At 43.4% G+C, this 23,637-nt stretch overlaps 1 long non-coding RNA gene across 1 annotated transcript; it reads left to right on the top strand.

The window, feature by feature from the left end:
* Positions 1 to 3,684: 3,684 nt before the first annotated feature.
* Positions 3,685 to 5,953, top strand: LOC141554076 (uncharacterized). Its single transcript, XR_012485775.1, has 2 exons — positions 3,685 to 4,021; positions 5,118 to 5,953. It is a non-coding gene; the product is annotated as an uncharacterized LOC141554076 (long non-coding RNA).
* The last annotated feature ends 17,684 nt before the right edge of the window (positions 5,954 to 23,637 follow it).

Here is a 23,637-nt window from a genome sequence, read left to right as displayed (position 1 = left end):
CCTGGAGAAAGTAAAAGTAAGCTCCTTGAGGACAGGAGCTTGCCAGCCTGCTTGTACATGTGTGCCCAGGCTTAGAACGCTGGCCTGCGCCCACCAGGCACTTAAATGCTTTTTCATCTTTCCTACACAGTTCAGGGATTCCAGAAATTCTTTTTTTTTTTTTTTTTTTTTTTCCTATTCTCTGTTCCTCTAATCTATTTAGGATCTCATTCTTTATGCCTAAATCATGGACCCATTTTGATCTTATCTTGGTATATGGTGTGGGTCCATATCTAATTTCTGCCATACTAATGGATTCCAGAAATTCTTGAAAAATATGATACGAATAGAAGATATTAATAATAATATATCCCATTATCTATCACCTTGTTTGCCCAGCCCTGGAGGGACATTAGGAAAGATAACTGCTTTTTCAGCGTTCAAGTTTTGATCAGTTGAGTTCAATAGATATTTATTTTTTTAAATATTATAGGCTTAAAGTAAAATTATAAAATAAGAAATAAAATTCCACATAAACCCGTGACATAATACAAGAGTGAAACAAATTAAATGTGGAAAAAAAACTGATAAAAGAAATGCTTTCCATCTCTGTACCCTTCTAGAACTGTTGAAGCTCCACTACCCTATTGTCCCTCCCTCCCTCCTTCCTTCCTTCCTTCCTTCTTTCCTTCCTCCCTTCCTTCCTTCTTTCCTTCCTCTCTTCCTCCCTTCTTTCCTTCCTTCCTTCCTTCTTTCTTCCCTTCCTCCCTTCTTCCCTTCTTCCCTCCTTCCCTCCCTCCCTCCTTCCTTCCTTCCTTCCTTCCTTCCTTCCTTCCTTCCTTCCTTCCTTCCTTCCTTCCTTCCTTCCTTCCTTCCTTCCTTCCTTCCTTCCTTCCTTCCTTCCTTCTTCCCTCCCTCCTTCCCTCCCCCTTCCTTCCTTCCTCCCCCCTTCCCTCCCCCTTCCTTCCTTCCTCCCTTCTTCCCTTCTTCCCTTCTTCCCTCCCTCCCTCCTTCCCTCCCCCTTCCTTCCTTCCTTCCTTCCTTCCTTCCTTCCTTCCTTCCTTCCTTCCTTCCTTCCTTCCTTCCTTCCTTCCTTCCTTCCTTCCTTCCTTCTTTCTTTCTTTCCTGTAGTTACAATCAATGTGTATACAATTCTAGTTCTATTTATCTCACTTTCTATGTTGCCTTATAGAGCACATATTATAATTTTCCACTGCGCTGTAATATGGCATTGAGAGTTACATAACAGGTTGGGTAGAAAATGTAAGCATAGAATTAAGAAGACTTGGTTCAAATCCTCCCTAAATCTATCCTGCTGAAGTCTGTCAGTCAGTAAACAATGAAAGGCTTACTCTGTGCTAGGCACATAGACAAGACAAAGAGAAAAAATAAGAGGGAGCTTTTTGGGGAGCTTTTGTTTCAATGGGGAGACATGCCAACAACCATGTATGAATGAGACTATGACAGGGTGATTTGGGGATAACTCAGAGGGAAAACTCTAGTGCTTTTTTAAAATAATTTTATAATTATAATTTTTTTTGACAGTACATATGCATGGGTAACTTTTTTTTTTACAACATTATCCCTTGTATTCACTTTTCCAAATTATCCCCTCCCTCCCTCTACTCCTTCCCCTAGAAGACAGGCAATCCCATATATATATTAAATGTGTCACAATATAACCTACATACAATATATGTGTGTAAATCCAATTTTCTTGTTGCACGGTAAGAATTGGTTCTGAAGGTAAAAGTAACCTGGGTAGATAGACAGTAGTGCTAACGTTTTACACTCAATTCCCAGTGTTCCTTCTCTGGGTGTAGCTGGAAAAACTCTAGTGTTAAAGAGATTAAATCTCCAGATTAAATACACACACATGTACATACACATACACATATACACAACCCATGTATTTGTGTGTATTTATGTATGTTTACATATGTATGTATGTATGCATATAAAATGTTTATATTTCAAGCTCTCCTTCCACACAACAATCCGACATTTTGAACGGGACGTGCAGGACATGTAACGTGTCCCCAACAGATCTCCTTCTCTTTCCTCTGAAACCCACCTATGTCTCAACTTCCTCACCTCTTTGGCGGTCCCGCCATCCTCGTTCCAAGTTCACAGCCTCATTCTCAATGCCCCCCCTTCCTTATATTCCATCTTATTATCCCGCCTCTACAAGGTCTGCGTCCTCCCCTCTCACTTGGACTGTCACAGCAGGCTCCTTGGTGGGCTTCCTGCCTCCAGTTTCTCCTGGCTTTAATCTCCGCACAGACTGAAGCCCCGGTGCCTCTGGGGACAGAAGGAGGCTGGTGACTTTGCAGAGCTCCGCTTCACTGAATCCAGTTCACTTGCGAGTCACGACATCCCCCTCCTGTGTCATTGGTTCTGGGGCACAACAAGCCTACTGAAAAAGCTTCAGTGCCTTCCTGCGAATATACGCAGTTTTCTATTTGACATGTGAAGCCCTCCACACTCTGTCTCTAGCCTACTTTTTCAATCGTTGGACATTACTTTCCTTTCTGCTGTATTATTATTATCATCATTGTTAAATAATGACAATAATATTCAATTATTTTATTCACTTTTGAAATAGTTGAACAAATATTGGCAAGAAATGGCCCTGGACCGTTCAGTTAAAATAAATCCAACAAGCATTCACTAACTGCTTCCTGCCTGCAGTATTGGAGGTGGCCCAGGGGAGAAGTCCTGCATTCCAATTCAGTCTCAGATATTTGCCAGCTATGTGACTCTGGGCAAGTCAGCTTACTTCTGTTTTCCTTGATCTGGAGAAGGAGATGGCAAGCCATTCAGTGTCTTTGCCACGAAAACCCGAGGTCGGTATTAGCAGGCGTTGGTCCATGGCGTCACAGATCATGGGACCCAACTGCTCTTGCAATATATTATTATGGAAATATCAGTGGATTCCTTCGTAGGTACTGCTGCCAATGAAGACACTGACTGTGCGGAGATTCAGGGGCAAAAGCCAGGATTATTGTACTTCAGCAGAGATCCAGAATTAATTCTGGGCCCTGAACAGAAACTTCCTAAAAGTCTTGTATAGTTCGAATTACATCAGAGAAGAACAGAACTTTTGGATTAGAGTTGGTAGAGAGAGAAAGGAATTGCCTTTGCTGGTAGGACAAAGTAGAGATTTACTTTACAAAGGCAACGGAAGGATAATATTGCAGATCTAGTTTAAATTAAAAAAAAAAAATAACTAACAAGGAAAGAGTCTGGAATTGGATATTATTAATTCTTTTACCCCCATCTGGTTTCTTATTTCAATTAAAATAACTGGGAGTCATAGGAGAAAACGTACCAGCTAGATGACTTTCCTTACAATTAAAGTGACTTTGCTGTACCCAAATTAATAATGAAGAAATAAAAACAATCGCTATGGCAATGTGGTGGCAGTAGGAAAGGCCTGGAGTGCACAAAAACAAAAAGAGGAATCCCTGCCTTCAGGGAGCTTACGTTCTATCCGGGTAGGGCTAGGGGAGAAGAGAGAAGACCTTTAATTCAGTTTGTGGAGCATTTCTTAAACACTTACTGCCTGCCAAGGCCTGTGCTGGGGCCTGGGTTACAAAGGGAAGATCAGTAACAGCCCATCCTCCAGGAGCTTCCGCTGTACATCCCATTAAGGGGAAAGACTGTAGTAGCTGTTTTATGGCTGAAATAGCCGGAAGGGTTCTCCAAGTGGCCACGGAGAAACCAGGAAGTTACCCAAACCGGTTCTCCCAATGGCAGGGAGTCACCTGGCAGGATGGCACTGCCAGGTGGTTCTGGCCCGAGACTTGATGTGCCAGTGATTGGGGTCAGAGGAAAAGCCTACGACAGGGCCCCCTGATGCTGCCCAGATGCTGAGACAATGCCGCAGAGGAGAGACCGGAGCATTTGGGAGCGACGGCTCTTAGAAAGGCCATGGTGAGGTGGAGGAGAAGCCAGCCTTCTCCCGATGGACTTCCCGTGGCTTCCAGTGTAATTCCAGCAATGGGGCTGGAGACCCTTCTCCTTCATCCTCTCCATCCCAGTGAGTAGGTTCAGGAGGGCATCTTTGTCACCCTTTTTTAGGAAGGACGCAGGAGGAGTTTGAGGAGCTGGTTACCAGTAGAGAACTCTGAAGGGGAACGTAAGGACCTTGTGACCACAGAATGTTGGGGGGATTCTTGGGTCCCAGTAGAGAAGAGGGTGGGAGAAGAAATTCCAGGGGTATGTGGGGGGAGGGGAGCTCAAGCATTAATTTTGGGGTAAAATAAAAATCCCTAAGTCAAGAAGCATTCAGCTCTTTTCCTTGCTATTTGGGGGGACGGATGGAGAACAATCAGGGCTGTTCTGGTTAATATTCAACAACTGACTTTCTGGAAAAAATACACAATTTTAAGTTTAATTTTTATTATTAACATATTTATCAACTTAATTTCTAAACAATTGATGAAAAATAAATCAGTCTGTGGCTCGGAGTATGTGTAGATTTTCTTAGTTGTCAAGTGCTCCCATGGAATTTTTAACAATGAGTTCTAGCTAGTTGGGGTCCCCTTAGGATTCGTGGGCTGAACACCCTCTGGTGACCCGAGGAGATACTGCAGCCTCCTACCCCAGAGAACCGGCATGGTGCAGGGCCAGGAGAGGGCCGCCTGATGGACATTACATTCCCTCACCGGATAATTCATATGGTGACATGGCTACTTTTCTGGAGCTTGGGGCAGCTGGGTGGTGCAGTGGTTAGAGCACCAGCCCTGAGGTCAGGGGGACCCGAGTTCAAATCTGACCTCAGACATTTAACACTTCCTGGCTGTGTGAGCCTGGGCAAGTCACTTAACCCCAATTGTCTCAGCAGAAAGAAAAAAAAAAGTCTATGGCCTCCTTTGGACCATCATTAATGGGGGGCCCAAGTGTCACATGATGTGCAGATAAAACACCCCATTAATGCGAGGTCACTTGAGGAAGGAGAGAAGCAAACGATCCAAAGGGAGGTTTTCATGGAGGAAGCCGGCTCCCCATGCACTTGGAGGAAGAAGGAGGTTTTGAGAGGCACAGAAAGAGCCATTCTGAGCTCCCTGCCCTCTCCTTTGAGTCCTCATGGGATTCACCATCAGTGCTCTCTCTCTTGTTCTCCTCTATTTCAGGTCTTTACCGTCACCTTCCTGCCATTTGCCTATGCAAAACCCTCCACCCAGAGAGAGTGGCTGGGCAGGCCGGAAGCCTGAGTCATGGAAAAATTGTCCCTTCTCTCTTTGTTTGATCTGGGCACCTCCCAGGTCCCCGGGAAAGGTCGGTCCCAGGGAGGAGCGAGAAGGGGGCCTGCAGCCGGGAAGACATGACCCTCCTTTGCTGCTAGGGGAAGTGGCCTGCCCGGGGACCAGGAATGTGATGGTTTAATAACTGTAAGCTCGTTTCCTGAGCAGGGCTTGAGCTAACCTGCCTGTGACTCATTGCTCGGAGCCCCTGACAATGTGGGTGGACTCGTTCCCCAGGGAAAAGGAGGAAATATTCACCGACAGGGTGTTCTTCAGCCTTTCCAGATCAGGGGCCTGAGAACCAAAGCTTGCCAGGAGCGTCAGGCTGAATGGAGGTTCCAGACGGGGCCCAGGAATGAAGGGAAATGGGTGTGGGCCCTCACTCTTCCTGCATCTCCCCAGATCCTGCAGGTGACAGCAAAAAGTTCCCGATCACTTGTCAAAGTATGTTTTTTTTACAGCTTCCTTTTTAATTGCTCTAGAAATATTGAGAAATTATATTTCTTTAACTTAAAACCCTTTCCAGATTTTTCCCTTTGACAAGGGGGAAGAACAGCGGTCAAGGTCATCCCTGGTCTAGATGATGGGATTGCTTCCCCAACCCTGAAGTAAGAGGCATCACGGCCCACTTAACCCACCCAACGACATGTTTTGAAATTCAAAGCTGAGACATTGGTCAGGGGAAAGAAGTCTTGAGGAAATAAATGAATGGGAACATTCTAAAATGTAACTCAAAGTTGTCTTTGTTCATTTTATGACCTTTTCCTTGTTTAAGATTCCTGAAATTTTGGGGCAACGAGGTGGGACAGTGGGTAGAGCATCATCTCTGAAATCAGGAGGAGCTGAGTTCAAATCTGGTCTCAGACACTTAAAAGTTCCTGGCTGTGTGACCCTGGGCAAGTCACTTCACCCCAATTTTCTCAGCAAAATTAAAAAAAAAATCAATTAAATAAATAAATAAGGTCTCAGAGACTTCCTAGCTGTGTGACCCTGGGCAAGTAAAAAAAAAAAAAAAAAAACCAAGAATAAAAAAAAAGATTCCTGAAATTTTGTTGGAGGTAGAGAGTCATATTGGAAGGCAAGGACCTTGCCAACTTGAATATTTCTCTCTCTACATTAGAAATGCACTGGAGATTAGAGGTAATTTTGATAAAACGGTTTCTGGCCTGTTTGAGCCTAAAATCACCAAAACCATTATTTTTCTTTCACCCACCTGCACCTCGGGATCATGGGAAGCATCACAAGAAGAGGCATCCGGGCCCATCTCTTGAGAAGTGAGAAAGTGAGGGAAGCTCTTGGGAGAGAATGTTTTCTCCGTCTCACCAATGTGGGATTTCTGAGAGCTGTTCGGCTTTCCTCTGCTGCGCTGATGTCTCAGTTTGGGGGCACCGCTTGCCCAGGAGAGCGCGATTTTACATTCTTCCTCTTTGATCCCAATCACTGGCACATCAAGAATAATAACCTTTTAGTGCTGATCCCCAGGTCTCGGCCCGTTTGCTGCTGCAGCTCCGGAGGCAGCCAAGAACTTAGAACTTGAGGGCAAAGGAAGGAAAATGCGCTCTCTGCCTACACATGCCAGTCCCGTCCTGCCAGGTGACTCCCTCCCCTGTGGGAGAACAGGCTTGGGACGGGACAAGTTCCCGGCATCTCCGTGGCAGCTTCTGGGATCCCTCTCACCGCTGCAGTCATGAGATGCTGCTGCAGAAATAGCTGCCAAGTTTCTTGGTCTGGGTACCTGTTTCTCCTTAATAGAACATACGACATAAGCTCCTGGAGGACCCGGCTGTCATCATTTTTTACCTTTGTGACCTAGGCCCTAGCTTGTCCACACACAGAGTAGATGTTTAAGAAATGCCTTTTAAAAAAAGAACTAAAACATAGAAATCTCTAGAACACAGAGCCCACCCTCCTTTATCACCTCCATGGGTGGGGAGAGTGTGCTCAAACTTAAAGGTGTGATCACTGACATTGTCTGTAACAAGGTCACTTCTGGGTGGAGCACTGCTGAGGGACAAGGTATGGTGCTCCCAAATTTGGAGGAGGCTGAGAGATAAAGAGATAGGGAAGGGGAAGAAAGAGACAGAGACAGAGAGACAGACAGACACACAAAGAGACATATATGCATGTATGTATTAAATATATGTGTATTACATATACACATACATACATGTATGTGTATATGTGTGTGTGTGTGTATATATATATATTCTTTTCTGTTTAAGCCTCTCTGTCACATATGCCCAGATGCAACTTGTTCAGAAGGGCACCAGAGTGTATGGTACGTGTTCTAAGGACTGGGACCCCAGTGGCCAGTCTTCCCATTGCACTTGCTTATGCTTTCAACACATATTAATTATTTACCTCCTAATAGCATTAGCACTTACAAAGCTAGGTCAGAGAGCCTGCCCTTGGGGGTCTTACAAGTGTATTGGAGGACACAAGATAGGTAGAAAATGAAACATTTAAATACAGTCAACCTCAATTTTTGGAATAATGTCTCTGGAAAATGATACAAAAGTTTAAAAAATACAAATGTTGATAAATTTAAATGGGAAATAGAGGGTTAAGATTCTGCAACCACTAATTGTGAATGGATCCAACCATTCTGGAGAGCAATTTGGAACTATGACCAAAAAGTTATCAAACTGCATACCCTTTGACCCAGCAGTGCTGCTACTGGGCTTATATCCCAAAGAAATACTGAGGAGGGGAAAGGGACCTGTATGTGCCAAAATGTTTGTGGCAGCTCTTTTCGTAGTGGCTAGAAACTGGAAATTGAGTGGATGCCCATCAAATGGAGAATGGCTGAATAAATTGTGGTATATGAATGTTATGGAGTGTTATTGTTCTAAAAGAAATGATCAGGAGGAGGATTTCAGAAAGGCCTGGAGAGACTTGCAGGAACAAATACTGAAGGAAGTAAGCAGAACCAGGAGAACATTGTAGACAGACATAAGAAGATTATATGATGATCAAGTCTGATGAATTTGGCTCTTTCCAACAATGGGATGATTCAGGCCAGTTTCAATGCTGTTGTGATGAAGAGAGCCACCCAGAGGGAGGACTCTGGGAACTGAATGTGGATCCCAACATAACATTCTCACTCTCTTTGTTGTTGTTTGCATTTTTTGTTTCCTTTCTCAGTTGTTTTTTCCTCCTTGATCAGATTTTTCTTGTGCAGCAAAATAACTATAAATATGTATGCATACATTGGATTTAACATATATTTTAACATATTTAACATGTATTGGATTGTTATGGGGGCGGGGGAAGAGAGAGAAATTTGGAACACAAGGGTCAATGTTGAAAAATTACCCATGCATATGCTTTGTAAATAAAAAGCTTTAATTATGGGGCAGCTAGGTGGCGCAGTGGGTAGAGCACCAGCCTTGAATTCAGGAGGACCCAAATCTGGTCTCAGACACTTAACACTTCCAGCTGTGTGACCCTGGACAAGTCACTTAACCCCAGCCTCAGGGGGGAAAAAAAAAGCTTTAATTTTAAAAAGGAGGAAAAAAAGATTCTGCAACCAAAAATCATGATCTTTTGCTAAAAGTTGCTAGAAATATACTTTCTGTATATAATTCTTCACAAGTCTGCAAACTTTTCTTAACAGTAACCATGAAATAACCCACAAAATGCGGTATGCAAAATAAAATCAATAACATACAAAACTTTTTTTTTTCTCACTAGTATTCCTTAGTATTCTGTGACCTTGTGTGCTAATTCTTTTTTTTCTTTTTTCCCCCCTGAGGCTGGGGTTAAGTGACTTGCCCAGGGTCACACAGCCAGGAAGTGTTAAGTGTCTTAGACCAAATTTGAACTCAGGTCCTCCTGAATTCAAGGCTGGTGCTCTATCCACTGCGCCACTGAGCTGCCCTTGTGTGCTAATTCTTAAAAAATATTTCAGACAATTGTTACTTTTTTAATGGATGAAATCTATGGTACCACAAATATTATACAACAAGTAAAATTCTCTAAATGAAAACATTTTTAAACCTTAACCTTACCTTCACATGTCAGATGGTGGTGTGGGAACATTATATTACATACTATATTGGTGTGAATCACCACCTTGGCTGCCCTCTGAAAACCAAAGGGAAGATTGTGTTGGGACTTTAGTTGCAGCTGTCAGAAGAAGAGGAGACTGTTAAGATCTTGACATCACCTCTGACACTGTGTCCTTCATGACTGATGGATGATGTTAGAGGTCTTGAGGGACCCGCCAGCTTGAAATAATCCTTCAGGATGGTTTGCTTCCTGAATTTTTTGAGACCCTTAAGGGTCTCCACCAACCAGGCTGAGTCGTTGGTTTTGTTTTTTGTTTTTTTTTTTTTTTTTCCCAGCAGTTGTTCAAAGTAGCCTGTGAAGTTTTCCTAGGCTATGACTTGAAGCCCAATGACAGAAATCCATTATGGTGGTTTCCAGGTTTGCTTCCAAGTATTTGTAGACACGGTAGTAGATTTCTCTGGTATGATGGGACTTAAAGGTTTTTATGATTCCTTGATCCTTAGTTTGGGTCAAAGAAGCAGTATCAGGTAGCATAAAAACAACGTCTATATTTTCAAGGGCATTTTCCAGCTGCTCACAAATCTGAACTGGTACATTGCTGAATATTTTTAAATTAAAAGACTCTATTAAAAGAATCTTGAACTCAAGGTTCCTTCCCTGCAGATATCATTCTGTCTTTGGAATGAAGTGGTTGTTGGACCAGCCCCAAAAGATCTCTGCAGTCATCCGTGGTTTTTTGTTCCAGCTCTAAAGTACTGACATTCTAACCTTTTTTTCCTTTCAAAACCCTGGGATTTGGGGCTCAGTAGGTCAGCAGGGGCTTATGCTGGAATCTCCAGTGGCACAACAATAGGGTCAAATGGTTTTTAAATGCCTTGGACCCAGGATGCTACATGATGACATTTTTTTATGTCTATGCTCTTAACTGTTTTCGTACCCAAACCAATCTCACAGGCAATAAACATTTGTTCTAGCTCCTTTTTTCTCAATCGGTATGGACGATATGATTTAAAACTCAGCAGCAGCCACAGCATTGTCAGAACCAGCTTCACTACAAACTCTCATATTTTTAAAACTATACTCTAACTTAAAATGATTAACCCAGCCTTGGCTAGCTGCAGAAGGCTTCCCATTTTCTTGGCCCTTTGCTACGTGGGTTGGGCCTTCAAGCTGGGGGTTAGCTGGATGGTTTTTATTCTTGCACCATCTCATTTACTTACGGATCTAGCTGTTTTTCCATTTTTTCCATTCCTTCATGACACATTTAAGAGATTACTTTAGTACTTCCTAGGGCCGATTCAAGAACTCTTTTACCAATACTTTCCTTCTTCATTTTGTGGACATAAGGGACCATTCATCCTTTACCACAAGTTGTGATATCTGTAGATATTCTGTCATGAGTTTCTCTTAACGTCGTTATTTTCCCACCAAGCCCTGTCACTGACTTGGCCCACTTGGGCTTAGAGTCCAAAGGACCTGCACTACACTTTGGGAACATAACTGCAGCCCAAAACTTGAGTTTTAAAGACAAACAATGAAAGTGGGCAACAAATGCAGGGGGAGTTTTTTATTCTCTAAGACCAGTGGAGCACCTAGTAGGATGCCAGCTGTTCCCCATACTAGTGGCCTGTGATACATCTCATTTTTTTCTTTACCATGCATAGCCAGGAATATGTGCAGCAGCCAATGAGAAGTTGAAAATGAAGTTACTAATAAGTTCACATAAATCCTTGATGTTGCAAAAGTTAAATGTGCTAATGTTGAGAATTGATTGTAATAGTATGAAAAAATTCTGATTGTCCATTAATCCGAGGGCAGGTGAAGAGTACAGCTAATGCGTCCCTGACTTCTGAAAGGGACTGAAATGATAAGAGGCAATTGCTCATTCATTTGATCACTATGTATTATGTACCAGATACTGTGCTAAGTATTGGAGATAATAATAATTAATAATAGAACAATAATAATTAACATTTATATATTTATATGTAGTGCCTACTATGTGCTAGATTGTATATGCTAAGATAATATTTAATAATAAAAATAAAAATAATATTTACATAGTCCTTACTATGTGCCAGACAGTTTGTGTTAAGAATTAGAGATAATAATAGTAGCTAATATTTGCATAGACCCTACTATGTGCCAGATAGCTTGTGCTAGGAATTGGAAATAATAATAGCTAATATTTATATGGCACCTACTATGTTCCAGACACTGTGTATTAAGAACTGGAGGTACAGAGTGTTGCAGTTGGAAAAGCCCTGGACTTGTAGTTGGGAGGATTTGGGGCAGAGGCTCAATTTTGAAGCTTGCCAGCTATGGGATTTGAGGCAAGCCACTCCCCCTCGCTGGGTTTCAGCTTCCTCATCTGTAAAGTGGAAATACTAATATTTGTATTATTGAGATCACAGGAAGGCTGTGAGGGAAGGTCTTTGTAAAACCTGACTTGGCAAAAAAAAATACCATTGTATTGGATTATAATGGTTGGAAAGACTTCAGAATCAACCAGGATTTTAGAGGACCAATGATAAAGGTGGCCAGAGAAGGGATGGACGCAGGAACAAATGAAAAAGATGGGTGTAAAACACATTATGTGGAGAGATTTCGTATTGTACTATCTCAGATATCAAGTCCAAGCCCCTGAGCGATGGAAGAACTGAGAATTTAAGCCCATAAGATTCTAAATCTCAACGTGCAAGGGACTTTAGAAACCAGTGGTTCAACCTTCATTTTTTGGTTGAGGAAATCTAGAACCAGGAGGTAAAAGTGGCAGAAGACAGATCCAAACCTGGGTCCTCCTGACACAGACCCGGCGCCATTTTGTCTCTGCCATTTTAGGATGGAATGGCCACTGGGATCATAAAATCATGGCTCTAGTTCTTGACAGGAATTTAGAATCATCTAGTTCATTTCCCTCGTATTACAAATTAGAAAATGTAGGTTAGGAGAGGCAGAGAGACCAGTCAAGCAGGTCCTTAAGGCAGTGCCAGGATAAAATGAGAGTCATTTTTTTTGCTTTTGGCTTAAGGTTATAGCCTAGAATAACTGCTGTGATTCTGACCTAAATGAGAGAGGATGAAAATGAGTTATTCTCAGAGTTAGGGATCGTGCCTTTAGAACTGAGCATGACCTTCGAGATCACTGAATCCAAACCCCTCCAGACAGATCAGAGATTCTGTGCAGGAGAGTACCTAGGAAGTCAGAGCCTAAGGCCACTTTTTCAGAGTTACATGGACAACAATTCTCCAAAGCAGTTAGTCAATAAGCATTTCTCAAGTGCCTGAGAAGGCCAGCTATCAGGCCAAGCTCTGAGGATACAAAAACAAAACAAAAAAACACTCAAGAGGGAGCTGAAAAGCAGTGTGGGAAGGAAAGTACCGTGTGGAGGTATAGTGGCAAAATCCAAAGAGTCAGGTCACCACTGGGAGAAGAATGAAAGAAGGATGGCCTAGTGCTCTTCCTCAAAGTGGGGTCCCAGGAGGAACTCACCAGTAGAAGAGGGCCTTAGGGGCAAAGGAAAGTTCTACAGGGGGAAGGTCATAGGCTTGGAGGGCCATCTGAGGGGAGGAGGCAGCTAAGGCCTATGTGAGAAGCAGAGCCAGAAAAGGCATGGAGAAGGGTTCCTGGACTCTTCTTCATATACTCTGAGCCTAGAATCCTATAAACCAATGGGTCTTAACCTGACATCTATGAATTTGTTGATAAAATTTTTTGATAACTATATTTCATTACAATGTATTTCCTTTGTAGGAGTATATATATATATTTGCTGAGGCAATTGGAGTTAAGTGATTTACCCAGGGTCACGAAGCTAGGAAGTGTTAAGTGTCTGAGGCCAGATTAGAACTCAGGTCCTCCTGACTTCAGGGCTGGTGCTCTATTCACTGAGCTACCTGGCTGCCCCAAGTATATATTTAATTCTGTGCATTTAAAATTATTATTCTGAGTCCATAATGGGCTTCATCAGGTTACAGAGGCATCCATGAAACACAAAAAATTACAAACTCATGCTATTGTTTATGTCAAATTGCTTCTTCAGTTTTAATTGGGTTGTTTTTGTGACAGCAACACAACATCTGAGTGGAAATGTCCAATATGCAATTAGATATCACCGGGGCTCCAGAGAAAGGTCAAAGGGAAAGCTATAAAGTCATACTTCTTCTGAATTAAGATGGTGGCTCACACTGTGGGAGAATGGGATGGATAGAGAAGAGTATAGAGAATTCAAGGCCTGGGCTTTAAGGAATGTCCTGAAAATAGGAATGGCCTTGGGACAGAACCAGGATGATATCGTTTTCCATTATTTGAAGAGTTTTATTTTCTAGTATTTAAAGTACTCTGCGTAGTTGATGGATTGGATTTGTTCCACTTGGGCCCAGAGGGTAGAACTAGAATTAATGGATAGAATGGCAGAGAGGATGATGTGAAAACCGAACTGGACCTGGCAGCTTTGCTCAGTCTCTCTTTGTAATTGTCTGGGAGACCTCGGGCAAGTCATATTACCATCATCACCATCACCATCACCACTATCATCATCATCATCATCATCCCCAACATCCCCATCCTCCTTCTCATCATCATTCCCAACATCCCCATCACTATCATCACCATTATCCCTATCATTAATATCATCACCATCCTCATGATCATTCTCACCACCATCATCACCATCATTACCATCAGCATTACATTTATTTAGTGTTTTCAGGTTTGCAAAGTGCCTCAGAAATATTATTTCATTTGATATGCACAATAGTTCCTGGAGGTAGGTGCTATTTGATCATATTACAGATGAGGAAACTGAGGCAGACAAGCCAAGGGTCACACAGCTTATAAGTGTGGAAGGCTAAGGACCTTTTGACCTCAGGTCTGTTTTCTTGACCTCAAGCCCACCCAACTGTCACAATCCAAGGTCCTCATGAACAAAATGGGAATATGTACTGAGTAGAGTGAAATATATGTGTTTGATGGGATGGCTGTGAAGATGCAAGAAGATAATATATTTCAAGAACTTTGCAAATATTAAAGTTGTAGAAATGATGATAAGGAAAGCCTTCCCTTCTGACCCGTCCCAAAGTGGAATGGACTGTATCACAGGAACTGGGTTCCTTTGGGCTATTGTTAGAGGTTTATTAGTAGAGGCTGAACGACTGCTGTGTTTTTCAGGAGGAGTCACATTTGCTCTGATATCTCTTTCAACTCAGATTTTGTCAAGTCAAGTGTCATAGGAAGCAAGTCACTTCATTTTTGACTCTGTTTCTTTCTTTGTAAAATGAGGTACTTGGACAAGATGATTTCTGAGGTCTATATCATAGGATCTTAGTCAATGGTTGGGGTCTAAAAATGTAATTAAATAATATTGTGTTGTAGGAAATGAACAGGAGGAATATGTCTTCTATTAAGCACCTCCTATACACAAAACAAAACAAAAATCAGTCTTCATTCTCAAGGAGCTTAAATTCTATTGTGAATCAATAACACAGGAAGACAACTCTTTTTTTTTTTTTTTTTTTTTTTTAGTTCTTTGTTTATTGGGACATGTATGTTTGCTGATATTCATAATAAATGTAATAGAAGTCTGGTCAAAGAGAACTCAGTCCTTTTGAGCACAGACAGTAGCTTTACCTGATAGAATCCCATGTGTATTGTGGAATTCTTTCCTGTCTGCTTATCTTGTGGAAGAGCCTCTCTAATTCATTGTTGAGCTAGAAATGATTGTGCACAAAGATTACTAGTTATAGAACAACATTTCACACCATATACCAAACTCAAAATGAGTACATGATTTACACATAAAGGATGATACCATAAGCAAATTAAGAGAGCATGGAATATTTTATCTGTCAAATTTATGGATAAGAGAAGAATTTAGAATCAAAATATAGAGAACATTACAAAATATAAAATAATTTGATTATATAAAATTACAAAGGTTTTGCACAAACAAAACCAAAGTGACCAAAATTATAAAGACAGCAAAAAACTGGGAGGAAATTTTTGCAACTAGTATCTCTGATAAAGGCCTTATTTCTCAAATATATAGAGAACTGAGTCAAATTTATAAAAATACAAGTTATTACCCAATTGACAAATTGTCAAAGGATATGAGTAAGGGATTTTCAAAGAAATCAAAGATACCTACAGTCTTATAAAAAAAATGTTCTAAAGCACTATCTATTAGAGAAATGCAAACTGAAACAGCTCACACCTATTAGGTTGGCTAAAATGATAAAAATGGAAAATGTTGAATGTTGAAGAGATTGTGGGAAAACTGGGACATTAATGTGCTGTTGGTGGAACCTAAGAATAGGAGATAAAACTTTTTTTGATTATATAAAATTAAAAAGTTTTTGCACAAACAAAACCAAAGTTATCAAAATTGAAACAATTCTAAGGTTCACTTCATGTCTTTCAGATTGGCTAAAATGACAAAAAAAGAAAATGTTGAATGTTGAAGGGATTGTGGGAAAACTGTCCTGATGGTGGAATTATGAACTGATCCAACCATTCTGGAGAGCAGTTTGGAACTAGGCCCAAAGGGGCATAAAACTGTGCATACTCTTCGGTCCAGCAATCCCACTACTAGCTCTGTTTCCCAAAAAAGATAAAAAGAACATATTTGGACAAAAATATTTATAACAGCTCTGTTTGTGGTGGTTAAGAATAGGAAATCGATGAGATGCCCATCAAGTGGGGAATGGCTAAACAAGCTGTGGTATATGATTGAAATATTATTGTGCTATAAGAAACGACAAGCAGAATGATTTCAGAAAACCCTGGAGAAACTTATACGAATTGATGCACAGTGAAGTCAGCAGAACCGGAACACTGTACACAGTAGCAACAATATTGTTCAGTGAAGAATCGTGAAGCTCTTCTCAGCAACACAAGCATCTAAGACATTCCAAAGGATTAATGATAAAGCCTGGGGCAGCTAGGTGGCGCAGTGGATAGAGCACCAGCCTTGAATTCAGGAGGACCTGAGTTCAAATTTGATCTCAGATACTTAACACTTCCTGGCTGTGTGACTCTGGGCAAGTCACTTAACCCCAGCCTCAATTAAAAAAAAAAAAAAAAAAAAAAAGAACTAAGAACTGATATTATTTGAACACAGACTTAAAGCTTGCTTCTTTTACTTTTTTTGAGTCTTCTTGTAAAAAATGACCCATATGAAAATGTTTTCCATAATTGCACATCTAATTGCTTACTGACTCAGGAAAGGGGAAGAGGAAGAAAGGAGGAAAGAATAACATTTGAAACTCAAAACTTTAAATTTTTTTTTAATTGGGGGGGAGGAAAGATGGCCAGAGGGCAACTTATTCTCTCTTTCCTGGGGGTGGGCTGTAACAGAAAGGACTGTCTTGTGCCTCCAGGTGGGAAGGGAGTTGGTAACAACAGCGACTGTAACTTCCTGCTGCGGCTGCTCATCTTGGCCAACATACGGCAGTCTGTTTCTTTGCCCACTGAAAACTGTTCTTCCCTTAGGTGAAGGAGACAGACCCGGCTCGGCTGCAACTTTGTAAGCCTCAGATGATCAGGACAGCACCAAGGCTCGGGGAACTGCGGTCCACACCTGAGTGTGCTGGGGCTGAGCCGAGTGAGTCACCGAGAAAGCCCCGAGGACCCATGTGCCGGGCAGAGCCCACGACTAGGTTGACTTCCAGATGGTGACGCCTGCTATAGCCAGGAATTATGACTCAGCCCATCACCGCCAGCCATGTTGCGTCTAGAAGTGAACTTGATGAGGTGAATGCCTTGTATGAACTTCTTTGTAGCCGCCCAGTGCCGCAGTCACAGGGATTGCCCCACTAGGCAGAGAGTGTCCCACTGGAGAGAGCACTGAGACTGGATTCAGGGCTTCCTTCCTAAACGTGTGAGCCTGGCCAAGTCACAGCATCCTGTCTGCCTCAGTTTCCTCATCTGTAAAATGGGCTAAAAAAGATAATGGCACACCCTTCCAGAGTCTTTGTTAAGAAAACTCCAAATAGGATCACAAAGAGTTGGACGTGACTCAAAACAGCTGGACAAGGACTGTCCTGGGACCGAAGAGGTAGCGGGGAGAATGCACCTGGGTCAGTGGGGTTGGGTTTGTACTTTGGTCCTTGCTATATATTCTTTTTTTTTTTTTTTTTTTTCTGAGGCAATTGGGGGTAAGTGATTTGCCCAGGGTCACACAGCCAAGCCACGTTGTGTCTGAGGTAGGATTTGAATTCAGATCCTCCGGCCTCCAGGGCTGGTGCTCTATTGACTGAGCCCCCTAGCTGCCCCCTTGCTATATATTCTTAGTAAACATCTCTTGTAACCAACCCCCAGTTGATGTTAAGTAGATTAAATTATATTGGGGCAAGAGAAATGCTTTTGGTGCTGCTGAAGGGCTAAATTAACAATGGATATTGGGAAAAGACGCCAGAACTGGGCGCTTGAGGTGATAGTAGTAAGAAAGAAGTCTTCCATGGTCTTCTAGAACCCGAGGGAGAAATGTAGCTAGCTCTGGGGAAGCTGATTCATCGAGTTCAAACAAGATGGAAACTAAGGATCCTGAACGGCGCTATAGGAGAAGGAAGGAAGGAAGGAAGGGAGGGAGGGAGAGAGGGAGGAAGGAAGGAAGGAAAAGAAAATGTAAAACAAAAGCAGAAGATGCGGACGAACGATTCAGGAGGGAGGGGGGAAGCAGGTGACCGCGGCCGGCGCCTCCGCTCTGAGCCGGACAGTCAGCAGCAGCCGCCTCGCCTTAAGCTGCGCTCCCTCCAGAGACGAGGCCGGAGCTCTCCCAGGTCTGGGCGGGAGGCCGAGGCCCGGGAGGGAGGCCGAGGCCCGGGAGGGCGCGACAAGGCGGCCCCGGATGCGTTTGCCGAAGACTTTCCTTGCTCCTAAGCAGGGTCCGGTGGGTGGGAGAGGGGATGTACAGCAGCGCCCGCGCGGTGGGGAGAAAAGGCATCAAGAAAACCCACAAGCGAGATAATGACCGTGAAGATCCCGAGGGCGCCTCACGGCCTGGGCTCTCTTCGCCACTAGCCGAGGGCTTAGGGAGACCCCTGGCGGCCGGGAGGAGCTTTGCAGCGGCCTCTGCCCCCTGACCCGAGGCTGCGGGACATATCGGGAGGAAGCTGGGGATTGGCCGCGTGGGTCCGAGAGCCTGGACCCGAACCGGGGGGAACCGCTGCTCGCCTCGGAGGCCCGTCTGTGTGGCGGCGCCGGAGGCTCGCTGGTTTCCGTCGCCTCACGTGCTCTCGTCTCATGGTCGGGGAGGGCCGGGAGACGCATGCGCGCATGGCAGAGGCGGAAATTGACCAGAAAAAGCAGAGCCTGCGGGAGCTTCCTTCACTAAGCACTAATTAGGCGCTTTTCCGTATCTGGAATCTTTCCGTCGTGTCTGACTTTTCATGACCCCATTTGTTTTCCCCTTGGCAGAAATACCAGAGGGGTTTGTGGTTTCCTTCTCCAGCTCACTTGACAGATGAGGAAACTGAGGCAGGCGGGGTGAAGCGACTTGCTCGGGGCCATGTAGTTAGTGTCTGAGGCCAGATTTAAATTCAAGAATATGAGTCTTCCCCTGGCACCTTGTGCCCCCAACTGCCTCCTCTGTCTCTCTGTCTCTGTCTCTGTCTCTCTCTCTGTCTCTCTCATTCTCTGTTTCTGTCTCTCTGTCTCTGTGTCTCTCTCTGTGTCTCTGTCTCTGTCTCTGTGTCTCTCTCTGTCTCTGTCTCTCTCTGTCTCTCTCTGTCTCTGTCTCTCTCTGTCTCTGTCTCTCTGTCTCTCTCTGTGTCTCTGTCTCTGTCTCTCTGTCTCCACGGTGCTGTGTATGTTTGTCCTCCAGCTGCCTCTGTGCGCACACACTCCATGCATCTGTACTATACACGGGTCATATGGATGCAGAGAGAACATACACACCGGCACATGTATATGTGTATACACACACATAGGACTTTTATTCATACACACACATACACAACACACACACAGGCACATATACATATATACATAGGCATATACAATGCATATACACAATACACACATACATACATACCATATAAACACAGGCATAAATGTGTATACATATATATAAAAATAAATATATGTGTGTATACTTACATGTAACAGTCCCTGACCTCAAGGAACTTAGGTTCTAGGGGAGGAAACTTCTCACATAGAGATAAGCAAACTCACCGTAAAGCAAACCAGATAACGCGGTAATAGATAGTAAACAGATAGGAGCTCCAAAGAACCCGGAGCGAGAGCGCTGGCGTCCCCGGCAGGGAAACCTGGGTGCAAGTGCAGCCTCCGGATCCTGAAACCGTCCCTAACTCCCGGTGCCCTGGTGCCCCGCCGCACTATTTGGGGAAGTTCTTCAAGGAGCACCTCTTAGTGATAAGATCACAGGCCAAGATTTAAAGAAGAAAACGGAAAAAAAGAAAAAGTGAAGCCTCACTTGCACCAGCAACGAGGGGAACTAAACCCAGACCACAGGCAAGAAGGAACTGTGCCTCAGCTGAGCCTTAAAGGAAAAGAGGAGCATTGCCCAAAAGAATAGAAACTGAATATTATGAAACGATGGTGACTGTGTGGTATGGAAATGGTGAAGGGTCACCATTTAATAAAAAAAGCTGGAGAGAGCTCTAGAGAAAAGCAAAGTTTATTGTACATTCTCGCGAGAAGGGCGTCCCACTCTTCGAGTAGACTATCGAAGAGAGGAAGCGCCTCCTGTGGGCAGGACAGCCCCTTTAATCCCTAACGCAAAACGCCCCCTCCCACCACTGACCCTCATCCTCATTGGCTGAGAGTCTTACATTCTAAACGCGAGATCTACCCATGAAATTGAGCTTGACCAATAAGTACATAGTTGCCCATATTTGGATGAAATAGGGAGATGTCATAGGAGGGGAAGGCAATGCCCTTCAGAGTCCTTCAGGCCTACTCGAACTCTGAAGTAGATGAAGCCTTACTCAATTTTCACAACTGTCTTGAAAGATCTCACCTCATCTCATTCAGTCCCTCCTCTTATTTTGTACACTGAGATCTCTTCAAATTTTTGTAACATAATTTCACATTCCCTATGAATTCCTCACTTCCTTCTGATTCCTGTTGGCCTTGGGCCACCGGCTCCACCCTTACCCTTTTAACAGCATTTAACAGACCCTTCAGCTTTCTCTTCCAACCTGATCATTCCAGATGATGAGTTTTGGACAATTCTGGTTATTAATCTGATCAAACAAGGGATGTAGATAGGGAATAATATAACACCACTAAGAGCTATAAGGCCAAACCAAAGGAGCTGCTTCCACCAGCTTCCCAAACCAGGACCATCTAGAAGTATTGAACAGTGAGGTCCAAGTCTGTACAGGAACAGGAGCAAGTTTCCTAATGTTCTTAGTGATTTCCTTCACTAGATTACCATTGTTATCAATCTTTATACAACATGTGGATTAATTTAGTTTAGCACAAACTCTCCCTTCCTCAGCCAACAAGTAATCCAGCACAAGTCTATGTTGTAAAACAGCTTCTCTGGTTTGAGTAGCTTCATCAGCCAAAAGATCTAGTGCCTCAGCTGTCTGATTGGTGATAATCTCTACAACTGCCTGAAGCCTAATTATCCTGTTCAACATGTATATTGGAGTTCTATATCCCCAACTTCCATCTTGAGCCCAGGTCGCTGGCCCATACTCTTTGACTATTCTTTCTGGAGGCCAGGCCTCCCCCCAACCATTTGCATCTCCAGTCCAAGTGATGGAGGTATCTAAACTCCGTTTCTCCCTTCCCAAATTATCATACAACTGAATCCCTAAATATTGGTTTGCCTGTTCGGGAAGAAAGAAAACTTTTGGCCTTATTAGTCCAATATAACAATTCCCTGTCCAATTGAGAGGCAGGTGATTATAGGCAGTTAAACCACAGATCCAATAATGACCCTTTAGAGCAGGTTGTTCCCTTGGAAATATGTCTGAGCTATTCCTTGTAAAAGGGTAATATTGTTGGTCTCTCGTCCCTAGGGGGCTTCCCCCCACAAAGGGGTCATATTGGCATTTCCATAAACCTTGCTCTTTTCTCCAACTACAATTGGCAACTGGCCACTGGCCTGTTAGATTAGAGGTACTCCAAAATGTGGAAAACAGAGTCCCATGTTGCCCGGGTGTCCCTGGGGTGACATTATACCAACCCCATTGGTAACTGTACCCAATGTATATGTTCCCTTTCCTCTTATTCTCTTTTATACATCTCAATACATCCCATTCTACTTCACTACACTCAGCAGTAGTGACTTGTTGATAGCAATATCCCTGCTCTCCTATTTCTGGGAGAACATCCAAGGTACAGTCTTTCTAGTCCTTCCCACACTTCAATTGAGGATTCCTCCCCGTATCCCGCCAATATTTAGACATTTTTGTACAGTCAATTGTCTTTGGCCTCAGGTCTGTTCTCGAATAGGTCCACTCACAAACACTATTTCCCAGCTTCAAACCTCGTCCTGTCTGATTTAAGCAGTATTTCCCTTTCCTATCTTTGGTCAATGACCACTGATGTTTCTCTTCTAAATTCCAGAAACCGGTCCCATTATGAATTTGGGATCTGTTGCTAAGGATCCAGGCTGGGCTTAAGGGGACAGGTACCCATGGCCATTGGTTCAATTGTTGGGATCCACCACAGATCCAACAATTTGATAAGTTAAATGTCCTCCCTATATTCTGCATGAGCAGGAGAAATTGGTTCTCATCTCTAGAAGGTCATAAGGAAATAGATAAACCCAAAGCTTAGGGAGAGCCTCATAATGTTCAACTATTATAACACCGTGAAGTTAAGGTGAACTTCCCAAAGGAAAATATATCAAATCACAAACAGGCAAAGAGACCCAAAGTAAGGAAAGAGAAGTCATACAGTTACAATGCACTGGATTCAGAATCAGTGTTCCCATTCAGTGGAGGTCCCCTCCTCTTATGTAATTGGAGGTCTCCCCTGTCTTCAACTGTCCACTCTGATAAAGGTGGCGCCACAGGTCCTTTTGTCCTGGTGTGGTGTGTCCAGCCTCGTTCCTGAGTGCGAATCGCAGTATCTGAAGTCAGTATCACTTGGTAGGGTCCGTCCCAGCACGGAGTCAGCTTCTCGTCCTTCCAGGAACGGATCAGCACCCAATCACCAACCTGAATTCTATGAACAGGGAAACCTAGAAGTCTGAGCTATTAGCCCTTTTTGTTGAAGTCCTTGCAAATGTTCCAGCAATGATTTCACATATCTCTTAACAAACAAATCCTTAGTTTCTAAAATAGGGTCCCAGTCTTCCTTAGGATAAGCCTGGAAAGGATGACCATACAATAATTCATAAGGTGAAAACCCAATATCTCTACGTGGCTTGGTCCTGATTCTAACCAGAGCGAGAGGAAGGCATTTTGTCCAAGGTAGTTGGGTCTCTAAAGATAACTTAGTCAGCTGCCGTTTTATTTCTTGGTTCATCCTTTCTACTTTCCCAGAAGAGGGAGGATGCCAAGGGGTATGGAGATCCCAAGTGATTTCTAAGGCCTTAATCGGATTCTGCAATACCTGGGCAGAAAAATGCGTTCCCTGATCCGAGTCTATCCTCTCCACCATTCCATATCTAGGAATAATTTGTTCTAATAAGACCTTACTTACTGTCGAGGCAGTTGCTTGGCCTGACGGGAATGCCTCCACCCATGAGGTCAGATGGTCCACTATGACCAGCAAGAACTCGACCCACTGGTGGCAGCTCAGTAAAGTCCACCTGGATGCTTTGGAATGGTCTGATTCCAGGAGGTGGTCCCCCTTTTGGAAGCTGGCGTTGGGCAGCCCTGTTAGTCCTTCGACAAACAAGACAACCGTCCACCAGTTGTTGAGCCATAGTATATAGGCCGGGGGAAACATACCTTGTCAGTATAGCATCACACAGGTTTTGGACATCCCAATGACTGCCCTGGTGCAGTTGCTGAAGGACTTGCCTCATACTTGCTTTGGTCAGTACCTCTCTGCCGTCAGGTAAGAGCCATCATCCTTCCGAGTTCTTAACTGCTCCGAGAGTTGAGGCTTTCTCTTTTTCCTCCTGAGTAAAACTAGGAGAGGGTAGACTAGGGGGAAGTACAGGTATCAAAGCCATTATATGAGAGATTTCCTGATCTCCGGCTCCCTTGGCCTCCCAGTCTGCTAATCTATTTCCCCTTACCTCAAAAGAATTTCCCATCTGATGTCTCTTTACATGTATTACTGCTATATTCCTAGGAGTCAGAATATTTTCTAGTATCTCTCTGACTAGTGTATGATGAACCAGTTCTTTACCTTTACTGTTTACATATCCTCTTTCCTCCCAAATCCTCCCAAATACATGCACCACACCCCAGGCATATTTAGAATCAGTATATATATTCCCATCTTGATTTAAAGCATACAATTCACA

This window comes from Sminthopsis crassicaudata, chromosome 2, assembly GCF_048593235.1.
Source record: "Sminthopsis crassicaudata isolate SCR6 chromosome 2, ASM4859323v1, whole genome shotgun sequence".
In the NCBI taxonomy this organism is placed as follows: domain Eukaryota; kingdom Metazoa; phylum Chordata; class Mammalia; order Dasyuromorphia; family Dasyuridae; genus Sminthopsis; species Sminthopsis crassicaudata.
The sequence above is the reverse complement of the archived record's forward strand: the minus strand, read 5'-3'. Positions and strand labels throughout refer to the sequence as shown.